The sequence below is a fragment of the Drosophila serrata genome, unplaced genomic scaffold (assembly GCF_035046125.1).
Source record: "Drosophila serrata isolate PLE 108 unplaced genomic scaffold, ASM3504612v1 contig_376, whole genome shotgun sequence".
NCBI classification, from domain to species: Eukaryota; Metazoa; Arthropoda; class Insecta; order Diptera; family Drosophilidae; genus Drosophila; species Drosophila serrata.
Window position 1 is genome coordinate 1745015 of NW_028257274.1, and position 20606 is coordinate 1765620.

The 20606-nt window shown below is 39.3% G+C and overlaps 2 protein-coding genes across 5 annotated transcripts in view; one reads left to right on the forward strand and one right to left on the reverse strand.

The window, feature by feature from the left end:
- Nucleotides 1-20606, forward strand: part of Gprk2 (G protein-coupled receptor kinase 2) — a 57489-nt gene that overhangs the window by 31181 nt on the left and 5702 nt on the right. The gene's annotated exons all lie outside the window — the stretch shown is intronic.
- Nucleotides 1-20606, reverse strand: part of Loxl1 (Lysyl oxidase-like 1) — a 36461-nt gene that overhangs the window by 8700 nt on the left and 7155 nt on the right. The window contains exon 3 of one of the 4 annotated variants that reach the window (XM_086839682.1): nucleotides 17854-17939. The exons of the other annotated variants lie outside the window; for them this stretch is intronic. The gene's annotated coding sequence lies outside the window, so the exon portion shown is untranslated. Of the gene's footprint in view, nucleotides 1-17853; nucleotides 17940-20606 lie in introns of those variants that run through there. 4 annotated transcript variants of the gene reach the window in all.

Genomic DNA, 20606 nt, shown 5'->3' on the forward strand with positions numbered 1-20606 from the left:
GGAAAAATAGTAATCTTGTTTAGTGTATAAACAACTTGTTATGTATTATATATATTTAAAAGTTATAGCATATATCTGGCTTAAGTAATTTCTAAATGTATTATTTTTTAAAAGCTATACGTGCAGTTCATTGACCAGAACAACTCACTCAGTTGGGAAAGAGTACAACACAGCCACACGAAACACGCAAATTCATTTCAAGTGGTTGTTGGCTATTCCTGTTCTCTCTTTATCGGCTCTAACAAGCCCTTAGTTGTGTGTATGCCAAGCAGTTAAAAATCTAGATGTTAATTATCGCACGCAACTCTCCGGGGTCCAAGGGAAAACACACTGAACCTACACAGAACCTCGGACAACAAGTCCAACTTGGTAGTGGTGGTCTGTAGGCCGCTTGGCAACATGGCAACATGGCAACATGACACTGGGGCCAACTCGTCAAACCGGCATTCTCCGTTGGTTGCGAATGATGTCCTGGGGAGATGGAGATGCAGATGCAGGGACAGAGAGAGATGAATGGTAACTGCGGTCTGCGGTGTCTTTTGTGCCCTTCGATGGTTGCTCCAACTGGTAATGCTCCTCCATATCTGCAGTTGCAGCACGTACCGCCCACAAGCCACGTTGAAGCAACTAATTTGCAATGCCAACACAGGGCGGATCTGGGGCTGTATCTCCAGTATTTGTATCTGTATCTCTCTGCTTGAACCCTCTGCTGCCTGGGTGTCTGGTAATTGCAATCAAAACGATTGTTGTTTCGCAAATTGAAGACGCATTGATTGGCCCGCGAATGTGATGCGTATTGCTGCCACGCATCATCGCATAGAGCGATCTAATTGTATATGTAAAATGGGAATGCCAATAAAGTTCCATACCATCCATTACAAAGTGTGTGCATTAGTTACCGCAGCTAGCTGCTCTTGTCGTAATTAATGCCATATTTATTTTTGCATATATCTGAACAGCGAACATTTCCGCTGACGTGAACAAACAATATTCATTAACACCTTGATGCGGATAAGTAATATGCGAAATCTGATGCAGAACAAGTTGAAACGATCGATCATGATCGATTTGGGGTTACCTTTTAAATGGGTTTTAATGGGTGATAATAATAAGTGTATTAATCTTAAGATAATACATTTTCAGGACTCACAAAATTCCCCGAAAGAAATTTTGTTTATGTTGATTGTCAGAAAAAGCTGGCAGTGATGAACTTCCTAAGATGTAGGCTGAAACAATTAAACATTATAAATCAGCTACTTCTCTTTCAAAAAAGCTAATGTAACTTACAAATTCAAGCATCATAAAAGTTAAATTAATTCATTCTCCTATAATACTGGTCCCGTAATTTATAAAAATCAATTTAGGGATAAAGTAAGTTGATTTTGACATATATCTACATATATTTTAGGCACTCGCATTTTGTAATTTATCAAGTTTAAAGGAAAACTCTGTTCAATGGAGTAGTAAAAGCAATTATCCGGGAAAATTAAATTCAATTAGTTGACCACAAAAGGATTTCCTCCCATTGAAAGGTGAAAGCCTCCTAAGTTGTCGCTGTGAACAATGGCCTGCAAAGTAGCAACAATAGTTATGTATACAATGTTATATTGTTGTACTGTTCACAAAGTGCCAATCGAGAAATTCAATTATGTGAGAGATTATAAGGAAGTTTACAGAGCAAATGTACGAAATGGAAGAAACAAATCTAGCCCAGTACTTGGGCATTCATGAGTTTCATGTTTATTCGATGTCTGTTTCTGTTTCGGTGTTTTATTTTTTGTACGTTGCCGCCGCTGTGGGAATTCAAGAGATTGCTTTTGAGGAGAAAAAAAAAACCGGTAGCCACAGACAGTTGTTGCTGTTGGATACAGATACGCGCTTACAGATACAGATACAAAACCGTTTTTGACGTAGGCAAACAGAAATAATCAGAACGGCAACAGCAGCAGCAACAACAGCTGGCAAGAGCAATAATATTAAGAAATAACATCGAAACGTCGACCCCTCGAGAGTCGCGAATCGAACGCTGTATTAAGTGACGCTGTGCTGCGTCAGCAAATGAATATTTAATCGGAATATTTAATCGTTTTCTCTTGTTGTTGTTTTCTTGACGTATACGTAATATACGAAATATGAGTATTTAAATATATACCTTCTTCTTTATTTCCTTTGGGATTTGTGTCATTTGTCTTCGTCTTCAGTCCTAAAAAAATATCTGCTTTCCCTTGTTAATTGATTGAAATGAATATTCCGATAGCCATCAAATAGATTGAATTTTATGCTCCTCGTTTGCATTTGTGATTCAATCTAGTTTGGAATTTTAAGAATCTCATTAAGCGACCGCCGGGGAATCCCGCCCGTAATAGGTGTCACCTTTTTTCCAGCGGATCTTGCTCGGGTTACGTACTTTTTTTTTTGTGTTTTGTTTTTCATGCCGCGTGCCTTAAAATTAACCCGTTTTCATCCGAAAGACCACACCACACCACACCCTCACCTCAGTATGAACTATGAGCGTAATGTAATATTTATTGTGGCGACCGCAAAAGCGAAATGCGCCAGGTGGTGGTGGCGCCTCCTCCCAAGTATCCCTCCTGGCAGCCTTTATCCAGTGTCGTCCTGTGTTGGGTCGCTGACATGCTTAAAAATGCATGCACTAATGACCGCAGAGACGACAGGTTCATGTAAACACACACACACACACCACACACGCATATACACACACCACACACACACAAAAATGTCCTGGCGACAACAATATCCCGTTGCCATGAGTGGTTTCCAGTGGTGGCCAACGGGGCGTATGATTAATGTTTTAAAATTTCATGAAAACCCCAGGAGCTATAAACGGAACAGAGAATTATTTAATAACTATAAAGGAAACTAGAAATCACTATATAAGTGGACCAAATATTAAAGGTCTAAAGTATTTCATTAACTAAGTAAACACAAGTTATAAATGGATAGGGTTGTATACATACAGGAAAGAGTTCAGTATGTAATTGCAACTTGTAATAATAATTTCTCAGTTTAAAATGAAATTGATAAATTTGTAAATGCGATTTCTATTTGATTTGTATTCCCTTCTATTAAATCATTGCTTCCAGGCTTCTAAACATCAATTAAAAATGCTTTCAAGCTTAATATTTTTTAAATTTATTTATTGTGCTCCTCCCCTTTTACTATATATAATCGTATATAGTTTTTTACCTTTATATTCTCAAACACCTCGAGCAAACACACGCATCTTTGAACAGTGAGAGGGGATTTGAGAGGCGTGCGGATTATTTAGAAAATAAATTGAATCTATTCACTTTTGTTGCCCAAAAAAAGAGACAAGAAAAGCAAAGAAGCCGCCGCCGGGCTGCCCACTGGCATTCGACAGATCGACAAAACAGCCAGATTTATGTACATATATAAATACTATATAGCCGTATTTGGCGGATGGAAGAGAGGCAAAAAGCGACTTAAGCGCCATTAGCCGGCCACGAGCCCACGTCTATTGGAGTCGGGACCATAAAGCAAATTTATTGATTGTTTTGACAATTAATTTTTTATACTGTTCATACATATATGTATATGGGGGATAGAAATTCCATGCAAAAATGATGCCTTTTATATATTTCTTATACTTGCTTAGCTTAGCTCACTCTCTGTCTCCCTCTGGCTCTAATTTATTTTTATTATGTTGGATTCTTGTTTTAATTTGCCAGGCGGAGCTGCAACAAGCGTGCCAGACTCATAAATTAAAAGCATCAAAAGTCGCAAAGTGATGTGAGTTTTACAGGGCGACGAAGGATTTTCATGGGGGGAATGGGAAATGGGGAAAAGGAGGCTGAGAAGATGGGTGGGTGGGTTTTTGGATTGTGATTAATTTGTCGGCAAGGCAACGCGACGTATGCGCAATGAACGCAAATGCCAGCCGACAGACAGTCTGGCAATGGGATTCGGATTCGTATTCGGGCATGGGTTTTTAAGGATTCCCTTCGGGGGAGCTGAGGCGTAAGCTACTCTTCTGGTCAAAACAACCAGAATCCCGAGGATAACTCGCCTATTTGTCTTTGTTAAGCAGAGTCGCCCATTGGCGCCCATTCCCCCTCCAAGGACCAGGGTACCAGGGTACCAGGACCCTTATGATTGATGGCCCCGAGCTCAGTGCGTGTTGCCTGCTTTTAGGCCCTGTCGCCTGCCACTTTTACGAGCGCGAACAATGCCACGGGAGTGAGCCACTGAGCTTAGAGACTGCGTTAAATAAGAAAACGCCCATAGTTTGGGAAAATGGGAAAGACGGTGCTCTTGTCTCACACCTCAACGAAGCTCGCTTTTTATGAGGGAAATAAAAAAAATAAGAACAAAAACACAGTAAAGCGGTAGAGAGGAGTCGGAACTTGGCATATTTTATGCTTGCGTCTGCCATGAAAATGTAAGTGTCGCAGTGAAAATTTTTGGTGATGAAAGGAAAGTGAGTTATACGTTCGCCAAACACACACACACACTGGGCCTTTTTCGCTGGTGAGTGAGGCGAAATCGATAAATATTTATTTGGCTTATTTTACGATTATGCCCCAGGGCTCACCTTCTGCCTTAAAGTGTGTGCAATCGAACGTGATTTGCTGGGATTTTCCCAAGATTTATTCAAGGGAGAGAGAGATGACGCTAAGTAAGATTCTAAAATATGAATATTCTGTGAATATTTGACCACTGTGCGGATAGGTAGGTACCCATTGAAATGAATCTCCTGTTGCTGTCGCTGTCGCTGTTGCTGTTCTTGCTGCTGACAACGTGTCGTATGCGCAATTTTGCCATATAAATGACAGCATTTCAGGTTTATGGCACTTTGCGATTCTCACGCGCGCTTCGCATATCAATTTCAATTCAATTTTTGACAGCATACAACGCATCCATTATCCATTAAGCTGCAGAGTGCGAGTGCAGCCCAGAGGCAGAGGCACAGACATCAGCCACTGTATCGATGTTGCAGCTTTAATTTCTAAAATGCAACCCGGGTCTTTACACTTCATTGGTTGCCAAATGTGCCAGCAAGTTGAAATGTTGTCTGTGGCAGCAGCAATATCAGCAATAGCAATTCCCCAAAGCAAATAAATAAATGTCAAACGACAAAATGGGGAAACCAAAGGTAAGCCGCTCGGTTTTTGCTTTTGCTACTATTGAGGCTTAAAAGCAATTATAAAATGCAGCGACAGCGACTAAATATATAGCATTTCATTGTGTTTCACTTGTTTGCAATAGCTTTTCAATTCCAATTTACCATTTACCAAACACCATTTGCCATTTAAATTGCATCAGCAACTGCATAAGCATAAACACAATAGAAGTAATGCACGCCCCAAAGTGTTGCAATCATCTCTCAAACCATCTCCTGTCTTTTACAAACTGCTGTTCGAATTGATTTTATTTATTGATAGCGCGTCGAGAGAATTGCAAATGCAATTTCAATTAAATTGTTGATGCCACAAAAGCTGACGAAGTTTGCAGTTGCAATTGAAATCGCACAACGCAGCTCATTGTTTATTTGTTTGATGTCTGGCGCGGTCCCCAGTGACACTACCCCATATAAGAACTTTCAACTGAAATCGAACCAAACTGAAATCAGTTTTTGGAAACAAGAAAGGAAACTAACTTCGGGATGCCCAAGTTTATATACTCCTGAAGTTTACAATCGAATAAGAGGATCACTTTAAAATATTCGCATTCTTTAAATCGAGATTTTTATATAACAATTTTTCGACAAATCACAGTTTTAAAAATTTCATAACTTAGCCAAAAAGGCAGTAAATTCAATTTAGAAATCGTCTTTTTGTTAGTTTTTGTGAGCATAATAAATCTGCATACTCAATTTAAAATTTTAGAAAATTCAATTTTTTGACAATTTTAACGATGTAACCCCTTATCCAATTTTCGAATATTGCAAAATTTTCGAAAAATTTATTTGTCTCCCAGACATTCCTAGATCGATTCTCCTTTTCATGCTGATCAAGAATATATATGATTTATTAGGGTCGAAAATGATTCCTTCACTGAATAAGAAGCCTCTGATTGAAAGTAGAATACCCTGCAAGGGAAACCGTAGTGTATGTAAATTCGGACAATAGATCGAATCGAAAATTAACCATAACTGGGTCAAAAAAGCATTAATTTCATATCGGAAAGCTGTTTTATACTAGTCTTAATAAGGTTTATAAACCTGCTTACTCAGTTTTTAAGTTTAAAAATTTCAGTATTTTGTCGATTTTTGAAAATTTAAATGATGTAACCCCTTATCTTTTTTTGAAAAATTGAATAAATTTTTAAAAATTTATTTTTTGACCAGACATGTCTAGATCGACTCAGCTGCTGATGCTGATCAAGAATATATATGATTTATGGGGGCGGAAATGACTCCATCACAAGTTAGAAGCTTCTGACTGCAATTATGATACCCTGTAAGGATATAAACATACCAGCAAAGATTTAACAAAAGTCACATCATAACATTAATCCTTGGCTTCATGTTTATCTAATGATTACGCCTGAATGACACACAGACTATTATTATTACACTTTCATCAAGATTCTTCTTGGGTTTTATTGCCTTATTAATTTCACTCAATAGATAGTGTTTGGGATTTATGGCTTGTCTTAATCGCACTAAAATTTTGCAATCATGTGCATTCGCTTTGTGAAATGCTATCATCTTGAAAGAACATTTATGATTTCATACATAAATATATATTTCTCTAACGATTATTATTTGCTGTGCGCTTGCAATAAATTCTTTGGATGCACAATTACTTCCGCCCTGCGGCTTGGAAATCTAAGCTAACAACTAATTACGATTCCAGGATTAAGGATATGCTGGCAGGGTGATTGCACCTATGTATGCCATGTACATACATATATCTGCTGTTAGCTATGTGTATGCATTAACCATTATCTCGTACTGGTGTTAGCCGCACACGCGGCGTATGAGTAATTTCCTTATTGCGTATACGCCTGGTGTGCGCTCGGTAATTATAATTACTACTTACAAGCTGCCTAATGCGCTCAACGCGATTGGCGAGTGTACAGAGCTAGTGCAGCAGCATCAGCAGGAGGAGAGTGAAGAAAAGGAGGTTTGCTGTGCACACCCTTATATCATATTATAACATGAACATAAGCCGCTCCAAGCGCATTAGAATGCGACGAGAGGCGCTCGGTCTGACTGTCGCTTGGCTTTTGCCGCTGTCAATGCATTCTGCCATTGCATATTTGCTTTTGTCACTGACAGCCACCGCCTGCTGATTGTCTGCGAGTGTGTGGGAGGCTTGCAGGGCTTGGCCGGGGTTGGGTTTTCTTCTTGTCGTCTAAAAATAACACACTCTTACGGACAGATTCAACGAACGCGTCCGCCCGGAGATAAACAATGCCGAGTCGCTGAGGCTGATAAGTCGTATTTCTTAGCTAACTTTAGTCAAGACCATTATATTTCCAAACACTTGGCTCTGTTAATGTTTTATACTTTTGACTTTTATTTTAACTTTTTTTAATTAAACGTCACACAAGCCAAGCTTTAAATTAATGATGGTATACATAGATATTAGATATCTTGTTGCACTTCAATTATAAAATCGAGAAACTGGGAAATTGAGAAAGTCCAGCTCATTTTTCAGCCTGCAACTGCTTCTGATGCTGCTCCTGCTGCTGCTTTCTATCTCATCACTTATCCGGATTCATCTGTTAAGTGCCGAGAAGTCAGACATGCAAATTGTCCGTCCAGGGAAAGTGTCTGCCTTGGACAAACGATGGAGATGTATATATATGATTGCTACATAGGAGAAATTGCAGTCAGGAAAGCAAGTCAGCTTGCTTTTATTGGCCAGAGCAAAACCATCAATCAGAAACGGCATCAAATCGCCGGTTTATGATAACTAAATGCAAATGAAAATCAAAATCATCAAACTGCAGCCGAATGGCAGGGAAAATGAGCAAGAGTAAATAACGAGCATCGATCATGTTGTAAGGCTGTCAAATGAGCTGCCAAACAAGGCCAGTTAATGTGGGAATGCGGCATGTGTGTTTGTTTTTCTCTCCGGTTTTGTGTTTTTTGTTAGCAACAGCAAACATTTATCTATCGGCAAGTGCGGCCACTCGAACCGAAATTAAATCAAATGTTTGGCAAAATGTAGAGCATTTAATTGCCTGACTTGGCTGTAAGTCGCTACGACTTGACTCTCCACTCGACTCGACTGCAATTAATGTCAAGTCAGCGGACACTGATGAGCCGCCAATGAGGGCAACTAATAAAATTCATTCATAAATAATTCAATGGCACAAAACGCATAAAAAAAGGCGCTCCTCGCAGTGTCAATTTATAACAATTTCGCATGCGTCGTCAACGAAAATTGTGCGCGCGGCTTAATTGATTTGTTTTGCACCCAATAGAGCGGCATTATTTGGCATTTGAATGCTTTTTGGACGAGTCTTGCCAAATTGGCGTAGATTGAGAATAATTGTGGCTGGCTCCGGGTAACCCAGACTCCTCCATCCATCCAACCACTCGCCTGCCATGTTATCAGCAGCACTCCACGACGCCTCTGCAAGTTGGGTTATCATCAGGCAATCTTCTATCTCGGCCATGTGCCGGGCTAATGAACAGACCGCCGACCCACCGACCCACCGACGAAACCAAAAATAGAACAAAAATACTGGTACTCTGTGCATGCAAATCCCAGACTGATAAACTGGCCCAGATAATTGCCATGAATCTGGCACCCCGAAAGCCATCCAATAAGCCGCCTTTTGATAGAGTCACGATAAAGGAAAAGCACATGAAAATATTCCCCTTTAAGCTGTTTTTAAAGAGCTTCCCTGGCAACAGCTGCTGGTTGCCTTCACTCACTCGCCCCAATCGCTCACTTGTTCGGCGATATATTACACAAATGTTGTACAACTTCAAATGCAACCATATGTGCAACAGCAAACAGCGAGCATCAGCAGCAGCAGCAGCAACAATATTATTTGCAGCAGAAAATAGTTTTCTACATCGAGCACACTCATTAAACAAAAGGGGTATGATGTTTATCTAGTACTACAAAGACTTGGTTAGGAAAAAGTATAACAAAATATAAAGAGAAATGTATTTTAAATTTGTTTCCATATATTTTTTTTAACTCTTTAGTTTGTCTATTGTGACCACTAATGGGTAACTTTTAGTCCTTAGTCCGAAAACTTTTTGTCCGAGAATGTTTATTTCGTTGTTGAACATTTTTCTAGGCAACTAAATACTTTTCCACAGTTGCACACACACGCAACATGAATTATAAAACACAAAAAAGAAGTAATATACATGGCAAAGACTGAAATAAAAGCCAATAGCAATTAGATGGCAAACTAGTTTGTGGACAGAGTAACAAGCAACCAGAATGAAAAGTAGAGAAATTAAGTGAAAGATGTTTTAATACTCATGGGTTAAAAAATAAAATGAAAAGTTTGCTGGGGTAGACTAGAAGGGAAAATATAGATGGAAAATAAAGGAATGTGATAACTAGGATAATGTGACCTTAGAACTGTAATATGAAAGAAGGAAATTGGTGATTAAATTACACAATGCTAGGGAACGTATGTGATTTATCAAGTAAAAATATTTAATATTATGGTGATAAAAAAGTTATCATATACATCTGAAATACTTCCTATTCAATGCATTTGCTCAATTATATTAGATGTATCTCTAGTCTTGGATCAATTCCTAATAAAATGTATCTTTCAATGATAGTAATCAATTAATGTAATCTGCATAAAATAATATTGCAGTATAGGATTTAAACTAGAATTTCTTAATATACAATTCACGTAAGAGAAAATGTACCCCCAGTTCCATCACACCCCAAACCAAAAACGAATACCCATCAAGTAGTTGAGGAGAGCATAAGGCGAAAACATTTCTGAAATTCATTGCTGACGCTGAAATATGCAACATTTTGACAAATACTTTGACAGCTGCAATGCTGCCCGTTGCCAACTGGCGGTTTGTTTAGACCAGGCCAAGAAAGCCCCCAGCGTCCAGCTCCGGTATCCATTCTCCAGAGTGAGTGAGTTAGTGAATCGGTCAGTCAGACCAAAATCGAGTATCAAATCACGACACGAGCAGCACGTTCGAACTGTCAGCGGCCGGTCAGAATTATTTAAATTATGTACAAACTACACTTGGCAAAAGTTGAAATGCGAGACACGCGCCATGTGCTCTCCTCTAAGGCAAAAGCTGCCTACTATTTGTATGCCTTCTTAGCAATTTGGTTTTGTGTGAAAAGTTTTTGGCCAAGAACTTTTCGGCATTCTTTTGCTCGCTCAATGCCTGATTATTTTTATTATTTTGTGTATGCCTGCCTTTGCCGAATTGTTTGCACCGTTTTCTTCGGTTTTCTTTGGTTTTCAGTTTACTTTTTGCTTTGGCAAATTGCACTTTAATGCGACACGGTCCGCCTAGAGAGAGAATGGCGATAGGAACGTGCAATGCCTTTGATCCAATTTGCAATTCCAAGTCCCTGCTCTGCGGCGTGCCTTAAATGCCAGTGAAATGTGCGGGAGGCATTTGCATTACAAATTCCTTTGCTACAGCAAGCAGGCTTTTCACTTGTCTTTTTATTTTATTTTATTATATCTCACTTTACTTTATTTAATTATCAAGAGCACACGAACAACTCAAATTTCAGCATTGGGAACGCTTCCCAACCGAGCTCTTTCTGGGGTCTCTCGAAAGGCTGCCTTTGATGTGTTTTCTCGTCCTTGGTCGTCTCTCAATTCCACGTGCGCAGCTCATATCCTTCAACCTCCTCCGTCCCCCTACTTATAGCAAAAGGTCAAAGTCCTTGACAACAGTTGTCTGAGTTTAAGGCTAAAAAGGCGGCAAGGGCTGTCGGCTATTGCCAGAAATAATGTGTTCCCTACGAAATTGTCACCCAACGACAACGAAAAGCGGCACGATACGATAATGAGTTCAGCCTGGCACACGCGTCGTATGCTTAATCAAATGAGAGTGAGAAAAAAAGAAAACGAGTCGAGCGAAATTGAATACGCTTTATTGATTTTTATTGTTTTTCAACTTTTCATTTTGCGCGGTTTTTCATTGAAATTTAATGAGATTGAAAGAGACCCGGTTCTCCTCCGCTTTTATGTGTATTACAACATCGCCAGGAACATGGCACGCGCCTCCCAACGACATATTTATTTATGAGCAAGATTTGACCCGGTTGCCCAACTTATTTCGGTTGCGTTTTTGTGTTGGTTTAATTATAACCAACGAAACAGATGCCGAAATAACATTGTCACATTGCATGTTATATAATGGTAGGTCTTTATAATAGTATCTACTTGGCACACAAGGTTAATCAAATTTCCTGGACAATCGCACCCCCAAGGCCAAGCATAAAGGTCCTGTTCGAGTAATTACACATGACACCCAGCACGGCCCGAAGTCGGTCCAATTTTCCTAGATAAACTAATTTAACCAAAAATCAATATTAACCCAAGCAAAAATCAACAAAGAGCCCCACACAAACTGCATTCTTCAGATGATTGCCAAAGCGAAAAGTGTTTAAAAAACATTTAGCAGAGGCAAAAGGACCGAAAACGGAAGCAGGCTTGTTCAGAGTGTTGGCCATAATTTCCGTTTCCGCAATCAAAAAAAGGAGGAGAGATGTAGTCGAGGGGACATTTGCGTGGGACTGCTCAGTTTTGCCTGAAAAAAAATATAAAGAAAAAGGCGACCATAAGGAAAATGTCGCAGCTGTTGCTGGGAAAATAATTCGGAATTCTATGAAGGACCTTTTTTTTTGGAAAATGAACATTTTGTCAGTGATTAGTTTAAGAAGCCTTGAGGTAGTTGCCTTTCATCGAGTTCATTTGCAGCAATTTAAATCCTATTTTGAAGTATTTTATATCAACTCTTTTTTTACTTTCTCTATTCAATTAGATGGAAACCTTCTCAAAGTTTTCCTTAACCCGTTACCTTGAAGATTTCTAAGGCAAACTTTTTCGTTCCTTTAAATTGTTAGTTTTTCTATATTTTTACCCCTGTATACTTTGCTACAAAATAAAGTTTTATCAGCAGCTATTTTCCTTCCGTTTTTCTTGCAAGAAAATATTGACCAATTGCATTTTTTCCTTTCGAATTGAAAATGTCATTACATCTGCCCAGAAAGAGAGGGAGCGGGGAAAAACTATTTCAAAAGTTATGCTGAAATTGAAAAGGTTGTTTGGTGCAAGCAACTTGTTTAATTGGCAACTTCCAAAGACCGCAAGCGAAACCAGTTAAATAATTGTGTTATGCTGAAAACAATAATTATAATTGCCCGGCAATTTACGCAAAGCAATGAGAATTCATGCAAACTCCCCCAGCCGCACCGAGTGAGTGGAAGTAAATGGAAATTTTGCCCAGCTCTCAGAGGAGGAAGCAGGATCAGGAGCAGGAGCAGGAGCAGGGCTTCTACTGGCAGGGAATCTGGTTTCAAACTGGAGCTGCTGCTGCTGCTGCTCCTCCCTCTGGGCTCCATCGGGCATGAAATATTTTCAAATACAATGTCACAGGAGCCACGGCACAAGGATGGAGGTTTCAGCCCTTCAGCCCTTGAGTTCTGCTGCTCCTTGGCTGATGCTGCTTTTGCCTCACTTATATACACAGCAAAGACCACACGTATATATAGAACAGTATATATATATACCCGACCCACTCAAACATGCAGCGACAATTTCCTTGAGTAGGATATGAGTTTTCCTTTCTTTTTTGTAGTTTTTCCTCCTGCTTGTGCAATTTTTATAACACCAACAACGAGCAGCGTCAACGACAGCGAATTATTATAACGAGAAATGCACTTGAACGTTGCAATACGGATATATAGGAGAATATATCTATATATACTATATACTATATACTATATAGGGACAGAGGGAACCGGAAGCTATGGCCCACGAGTGGTTAAGTGAAATGAGAGAAGAATGCAAAAAGTGTTTGGCGTGAAATGAACAGCGCTCATCATACTAATTTAATAAATTTAAAAACTTTCATCTACACTTTTCCATTCGCCTTTTCCCGGAAACTGCATAAAGTGGCTAGGAAAATGAAGGAAAATATAATGAGTAAGGAAAGTGGCAAGTTTGCCGATTAAACTTCAATGATAAACTTAGTTTTTCCAACTAATATAAAATGATAAGACAAAAGAACTACTAGAAACTCTATTACATAGTTTAATTATGTATACAATATATACAAACATGGCAGAGGCTGTAGAATAATATTGAAATAGCTTCTCACCGACCTCTGACGCGCGCGCTCTTTGCCAAAGTCAACATTTGTAATTTTCTATTCCCCGCCATGCAATATTTATGCCAGAATTTAAAAACATTTCAATTTCATTTGATTTTCAAATCCCACCCACATCCGCTGCCACAAAGCCAACGTTTTTTCCATCATTTATTTACAGGCAAACAACGTCACGTAGTAGTTTCCCCACATACACTCGCTGCGCTGCACTCACTCTGTTTTGCAAAAATCTATTTCGCAAGTCCATACAAGACTCTGTTTCTGAAAAATCCCATTCAGAAAACAAAAAAAAAAACGAATCCCACACTATAAAAATAAAAACATGAAAATGAAAATGAGACTAGCTTCGAAACCGATATTTTTAGTACCCTAGCAAGGTATTTCCCATGAAAACCATACAACTATATATTTTTAATAGCTTACTAATGAGACTCACATATTCCTATTGTAGGAAAAACTTAACCTGACACAAGAACCTTTATGAAAAACCATTATATCCCTTTTCAAGGGTATTACAAATATATACACTTTTTTGATGTAAAATCTGGCGCAATGCGCCATAGTCAGTACTCAGTCAGTAGTTTTTGGTACTGGCGGATGGATGTTTCAGGGGAAACAAAGCCAAACCACAGTGTTTTTGTTCAGAACATGGTGAAGGTGTGGGGCACCATGGTCTGTTTCTATTCTGTTCTGTTGATATTTGCACAATGCTTTTCGGGCTTTGGGCATTTTGGCCAGCATTTTGTATCCCGCGGCTGCTGCAGAAACTATTTACTGCCCGGTCATTCCCAGAGAGGCGCCGCTCATGTCAAGTCAGTTGTGTCAATATTTGCAGTTTTGCATTCAACTCTATATGTACATACAAATGTATGTGGACAGGCCCCTTTAATTAAACGTAGAAATAGAGATACTTGCAGGCGGAAAAAAGAATGTCCCATGCTTATCAGTTTTTATATTGCCCATTAGGCCAGAAGGTCCTGGGATATACATATCCTGGACTGGCTACGTGAGTGGTATGTGAAAAGTGGGACTGGGTTTGGTCCGTTTGGGGCCATTGTCTCTGGACAGTCTCCGTCTTCAGGTAGCTCGTAACTCGCCTGGGCGCCATTACGCATACGCAGTGTTGTGCTTAAGCACGCCTTCCCCGTGCCATGTTTACGTTTCGTTTATTGTGCGTTTTACGACATCATGTGCCCCATATAAACGTACAAAAAAAGAAGCGGACCGACCGATCTGCCGTGTGAGCCAGTTTATGCTCATTTATTGGCCAAGTAGCAAAACAAATACAGCCAGCACCAACTAACACGCAAAAAAATATAACACCGGAAGGTGAAGCTCAAATAAAACCAGGAGAACTTGGTTCCACTTTGTATGCGTATGAATAAATTAAAGCTGATACATATGTGAATCACAACTTGTTTTTAGCTTGACACTTTGACATTTTTTTTGGAGGAGACCAAGGACATCAAAAGATGTCACAAGTTATTACCTAAGATTTCCCTGCCACTTTTCAAGAGAACCCTTCACTAATACCCTCGAAATTACTAGCCTTGCCATTACTTGGACCATTTGGCTTTTTTTTGGGTCCTTGAAGGAGCCGCCAATGAATCAACTTTCTCCTTATAGTTTTGTCGGACGAATCCATTAAAAAAGCGCCCACAAAAAGGCGCCAATTTTGTGCCCGCCGAGCAAATGAAGCTTGAAAGACAAAGCAAACGAAGCAGCAAATTGTGTGTCCCAGGTTCCCTAGTTAATGGCAGGATCTTACTTTTTGGTCCTTGTATCTGTCTGCTGAGAAAATAAAACAGTGGCAGTGGAAATGAAAATGAAATAAAACAAATTAATATTGTTTGGGGGCAATAAAATATTTTATAACGGACAGTGTGCGAAGGCATCCCATTGTTTTATGACCACGCCAGACTAATTTAACTATCGCCCAGCATTGAAATAAAGAGTAATTCCTTTGCTTTTTGTATATTTTTTATTTATGTTGAAAGGCAAAAGGCTTGCTGGCCACTTGAGTGGGGAAAATACCGGCGGTTGGGCACTCTCGATGATGCGATTTATATAGACATTTTGCTCTTTCAGTTTTCCATTCGCGTGTGCTTGGAATTTCAATGAAAATATTTGAGTTTCTCGATGGGCATTTCAACTTTCCAATTGCAGGCAAAACACTTGAACACATTTCGCGATGAATGAAACCCATATTCATTTGCCTGAATAATGGGTACATTTATTTAATGCGATCCATATACATTTATCCTTGGGCTACTTGCTTTGTGTGTGGGCTGTATTTTATTACCGCTAATATTAGGTTAAAGTTAATTAATTTAGCATGCTGATGGCTCCTCCATTCACATTTCCCTTTATCGGACATTTTGTTCTGGATTCGGTTTCGGTTTCGGGTTCTTCAGCATCTATTGCTGTAATAAATTTTACCTAATAGCCGGGCTGTCCATTAATCGCTTTCGCATAAAAAAGGGGAAGAAGAAAATCTTCTCTTTTCCTGCCACTAAATTTGGGTTTGAGGTGGTGAGATTTCAAGGCACGTCTGTCGATTTTCATATTTACCTCATGTAATTATTTTATCACGCATTTAATTAGTTGGTTAATCCCATTCCATATTTATCGGAGAGAGTGTGCAAAGTGCCATTATCTGCATTCCGTGCATGGCATTCCCTTTGCTGCATTTTTGCACTGACCTCTCCCTCTTTGAGTAGTTTTTTGTGCGGAAAATAATGTATTATGAGAGGATAACTTAATGATTATATATATATTCATTTAATGTTGAAATAACAGTTGAGCGTTTTTGCTGATTAAATTCACATAAATTGAGACCAGTGATGGCAGAATATATAGAAACACAAAGCTGTGTCGATATAAAAATTTATATTTATTTGCAAAAAATTGCCATTCTGTTAAATATATCAGGAAAAAATGTCTTATTGGCTTTCGTATACTTCTAAGAAAACCTTAAATATGTTTTCTAGTTTTCTAGGAATATTAAATCGATATTTGTTATCTGCTATTTTTAGGGGTATATCGAAAATTTTCAACTAACATAACTCAGCCAAAAATGCATTAATTTCAATTCGGAAACCGTTTCTGTGCTAGTTTTTGTAGGGTTAACAAATCTGCATATCGAGTTTTTAAATTTAAGAACTTTAATTTTTTGTCAAATTTTGACAATTTTAATGATGTAACCCCTTATAAAATTTTGAAATTTTGAAAAATTTTCAAAAATGTTATTTTTTGACCGGACATGGCTAGATCGATTCGATTTCTGATGCTGATTAAGAATATATATGATTTATGGGGTCGGAAAGGATTCCTTCACTGCGTTTTAGGCTTTTGACTTAAATGATTATACCCTGGAAAGGTTTAGTATTAATATTCATATTTTTTAATAATCTTGATCATTTTTGATAAACTCGAACTTCTCCTAATAATATTGACAATATCTGAGCATCCAAAGAGCTTCTTCCTTTAGGATTAGCTCTTTCATGCCTTATTTCCGGCAGTAAAAGAAGTGATATTTAAGTTCCTGGTGACTTTTTAGCATACTAAAAACATATCAATAGTTCTAGGATTGCTCTATGGATCTCACAATTAATAGATATTCCCCCAATCAATTACAAATTTACATGCAATTCGTGTGTCGGTATCTGCTTTTATTTTTCCCCGACCTTCCCTCCCACCCAACAAAAAAACCCATCGAAAAGGTTCGAGGGAGGATGTGAATGTGAATGTGTTGGAAGATTTGCGTTATGCGACTGCCAATCAACTTTTTCGATTGCCAGCGGCGTAACTTTTACGGCTTTTTATTGTTATTTTGTATTTTTATGGGTTTTTAACAGTAATAATTAATTTAATGTGCGCTTCGCTGTAGGTAAATCGTCAGCGTAACGCAACGTCTCTGAAATGCTGACGTTGTCGCTGTTGCTTGTTATTGTATATTTTTTCCGTTTTTATTATTATTTTTCTTATTTGTTGTTTCTGTTTGTGTTGCCTGTTTGTTTTGCATTAGCAAGGTGTGTGTACAAATTGTTGTTGAACATTGTTGTGCTGCTGCTTTAATGCATGTTTGGTTTTTGCTGTCGCTGTCGTGACGCTGAACTTTAAACAATCAAATTGCAAAGAGCAGAAAATACAAAAAGTATATAAAAAACGGAGACAAATGAGAGGTTAAGTGGGGTTGAAGAGCGACACATTATTAATATGTCAGATTCATCAGTGGGCTGGCAACTGGTTAAATTTGATGAGTAAAAATGTATTTTTTGCGGATTTTCCATTTAATTTGTTACCTTAATCACTTTATCGGCTACTCTTCAGCTAAAAAGCTTCAATTATTTGCCATATTCAGGGCTCTGTCTGTCCATTCCCTATTCCCTTTGGGCTGACAGAGCTTGGGTTTCAGTTCGCCCAACTTCAACGCCTCATAATAGATTTCCCCAGTCAATCGAAAGCCTTTTGCGATGGCTCCCCCAGGGCCTTGGCCGTGAGCTTATTAGCACGCACTTAACCTTGGACCAGGACGAGAGTCCTCGAGTGGAAGAGGGGGGAGCCGGGGACCATAAATAATTGCAGCTAACAGTTGGTGGTTGCCTCGTGGATCTCCGCTACTACTTGGCCAGTGTTCATCAAGCTGAAAAATTACATCAAATTACACTAAAAACGGCGAGCGAACGGACGAGAGCAAGAGCGGCGGAACAACTTGACACTTATAAATTATGTCACATACTTCTTGGCGTCCAGCGGGAAAATTGATCATAAGGATGGCGTTGGGTCCGCCGTTGGGGTCCATAAAAGTTTTGCTCCCCCGAAACTTTTAATGCGAATCGATAAATCAGCGAACGTTTAATGTAAATTGTAATTTCTTTTTATATTTTTCTGACCCGTAATCTCGTGTCAACTTGTTGAGTCGTAAATAAAAGAGGTTCCCCTTAAGTCTCCATGTCGCCAGTGATGAGTCCTTATCCCTATCCGGATCCCTATCCCTATCACTATATCTTGTGTTTACGTCTGGGCGCCTCAATTAGCCGGCATTGCAGTTGTCAGTCGCTCTGGCTGACAAATTGCATTTGTAGCCGCTTGACTTGCCTCAAGACCAAGGATCAGGACCGGAAGGAGTGGAGCCCGAGCTGAGTGCGGAAGTGGACGCAATTTTTCTTATTGATTGGTTTTAATTAGAAAAGCCATCAACCGCAAATTAGCCTTGCGATGGCTTCATTAATAAGTTTTTATAGCACTTTTCTTTTTCCAATATTTTTCCCCATGTACCGAACCGAAGCGAACCAAAACCCCTCCTCACATAATACGATTTATTTGTTTTGAAAATGTTTTTCCCCTGACTTTTCCACCATTTCCATTTCACGTACAAGTTTCTTGGGATGTTCGGGTAATTCATTGAAATGTGGCGTTGGCTTTGGCTTCGGCGTTGCTTCTGTTTTTACGCCTCGCCAAATAATTGCAAAAACTTTACAAAAACTTTGCCTCTCGACCTTAGCCCGAAGTAGCATTTAAGGGGCAGCTGTCGATTTATTGGTAGATTCCCAGGACCATCGATGTCCAGAGAAAGTTTTCTTTTGGCAAAAGAAAGAAACGTGCTGTGAGGATTATAGAAATCCATACATATATTTTCTGGTGCCTTTATATGGCCTGAAGATTCCACTTAAACCAGATTAATATCCCATATTTAATCATGTGTTTTTGTTTTTTGATGTCAAATAAACTGGGATTTTAATAAACATTTAATGCCATTTAAAAGGGCTTTCCGTTTTAATCCCACAATCTCGGCTTTGGGCCTCTCACACACACATTTGATATTTGCTTTCTCTCTGTTCCCTAATTGTTAGTTGGGCAAACTTTTGCAAGCCCCATGCCCACTCCTGGCTTAGGGTTAACTTCTCCCTTTTTTCCTCAACAACTTTTTCCCGGTAATTTCATTTAACTAAGCGAAGAGCAAAAGCAGCAACTCATCCTTCAGGTGGCGTCTGCTACTCCATGGAAATTACGACTACTGCCGCTGTCCTTCAAAGTTTGTGAGTTTATTTTTGCATAATTGCACCGAGACTAAATTAAATGCGAACGCTTGGCAAAAGATCCTCGCAAAGGAAGGAACTTTAAGCTAGCTTTGAGGGCGGTGGCGGGAAGGACTAAACTTTTGGCAACAGACTGTTGGCAACATAAATAAGTGGCTAATGTTCGTTCGCTCGCTCTCGTTCTTTCTCCTCGCACTTGTGGCCAGACAGGTCTAACTATTCTCTGGGTATTCAAAGAACATTCAACGCACCAGAACCAGAAACTGAATGCCAGTGTGAATGGCAAAACTCTGTTTGGGAAATCAAAATTACAAGGTTGCTTTTACGCCATAAGCACACGCCTTGCCTTGCCTTGCTTTGCCTTGCCTTCATTGTATTAAATGGCAGAGCCAGCCTTTGAGCCATGTATAGCATACTTTTCAGGGCGGCACTTAGATAGCAAAGGTTGTGGGAATAGTTGTAGGTTTTATTTATTAAAAATATTGGATAAATATTAACTGAGTAACCAGGAAGTCACTTTTACACACAGTAAAATATATCTACATTTATAATATTTCATATTTTCCCCAAGAATAAATTCTTTTAGCTTATTATTCAACATCTTTTGTTACTATTATATTAACCCCGACTATGGCTGTGTGTGTATATGGAGTAACGATGGGCATATTAACCCATTTTCCTTGACTGGTTTTGTTTCTGTTCCCTACTTCACCCGCTCCTTCCGCTTCCGCTTCGACATTGTTGCGAACTCGCTACGTTTTGCACTTGATTTTGACTGCTTCTGACATTTATGCCCTCTCACTGGCCACCCCCTCAACTCTCCTCTGCTTCTCTCTCCTTGACCTGGGCTCGGCCTGGCTATACACTTAATTTTCTTGTTAGATTTTATGGCTCTACTATTATCGACTGGCCAGGCACTGGCACTGAGAGAACTGGAAGTAGTAGTCCAGCGTTGATTTAGTGATTTATTCGGTGTAATGAGGCTTTTGTGTGGTCACCCAGATAAATAAATAAATAAAAATGAAATTTACTGAGGCTGTGTAAAGGGCTTTGTCCGTGAGATGAGAGATCTGGGGCCTACATAAACACTGATTCGACACTGGCCAGCAGTGTCAACAGCCGCTTCAAGTGTCACGAATCACGAATCAACGGTAGAGTACAGTGAATGCAGCACTCAATGCAATTTATTTTGTGATTTCCCTCAGTCCACAGTCCATAGTTCCCTGTCCCCAGTCCCCAGTCCTGTGTTTATGTGGATGCATTTTATGCAT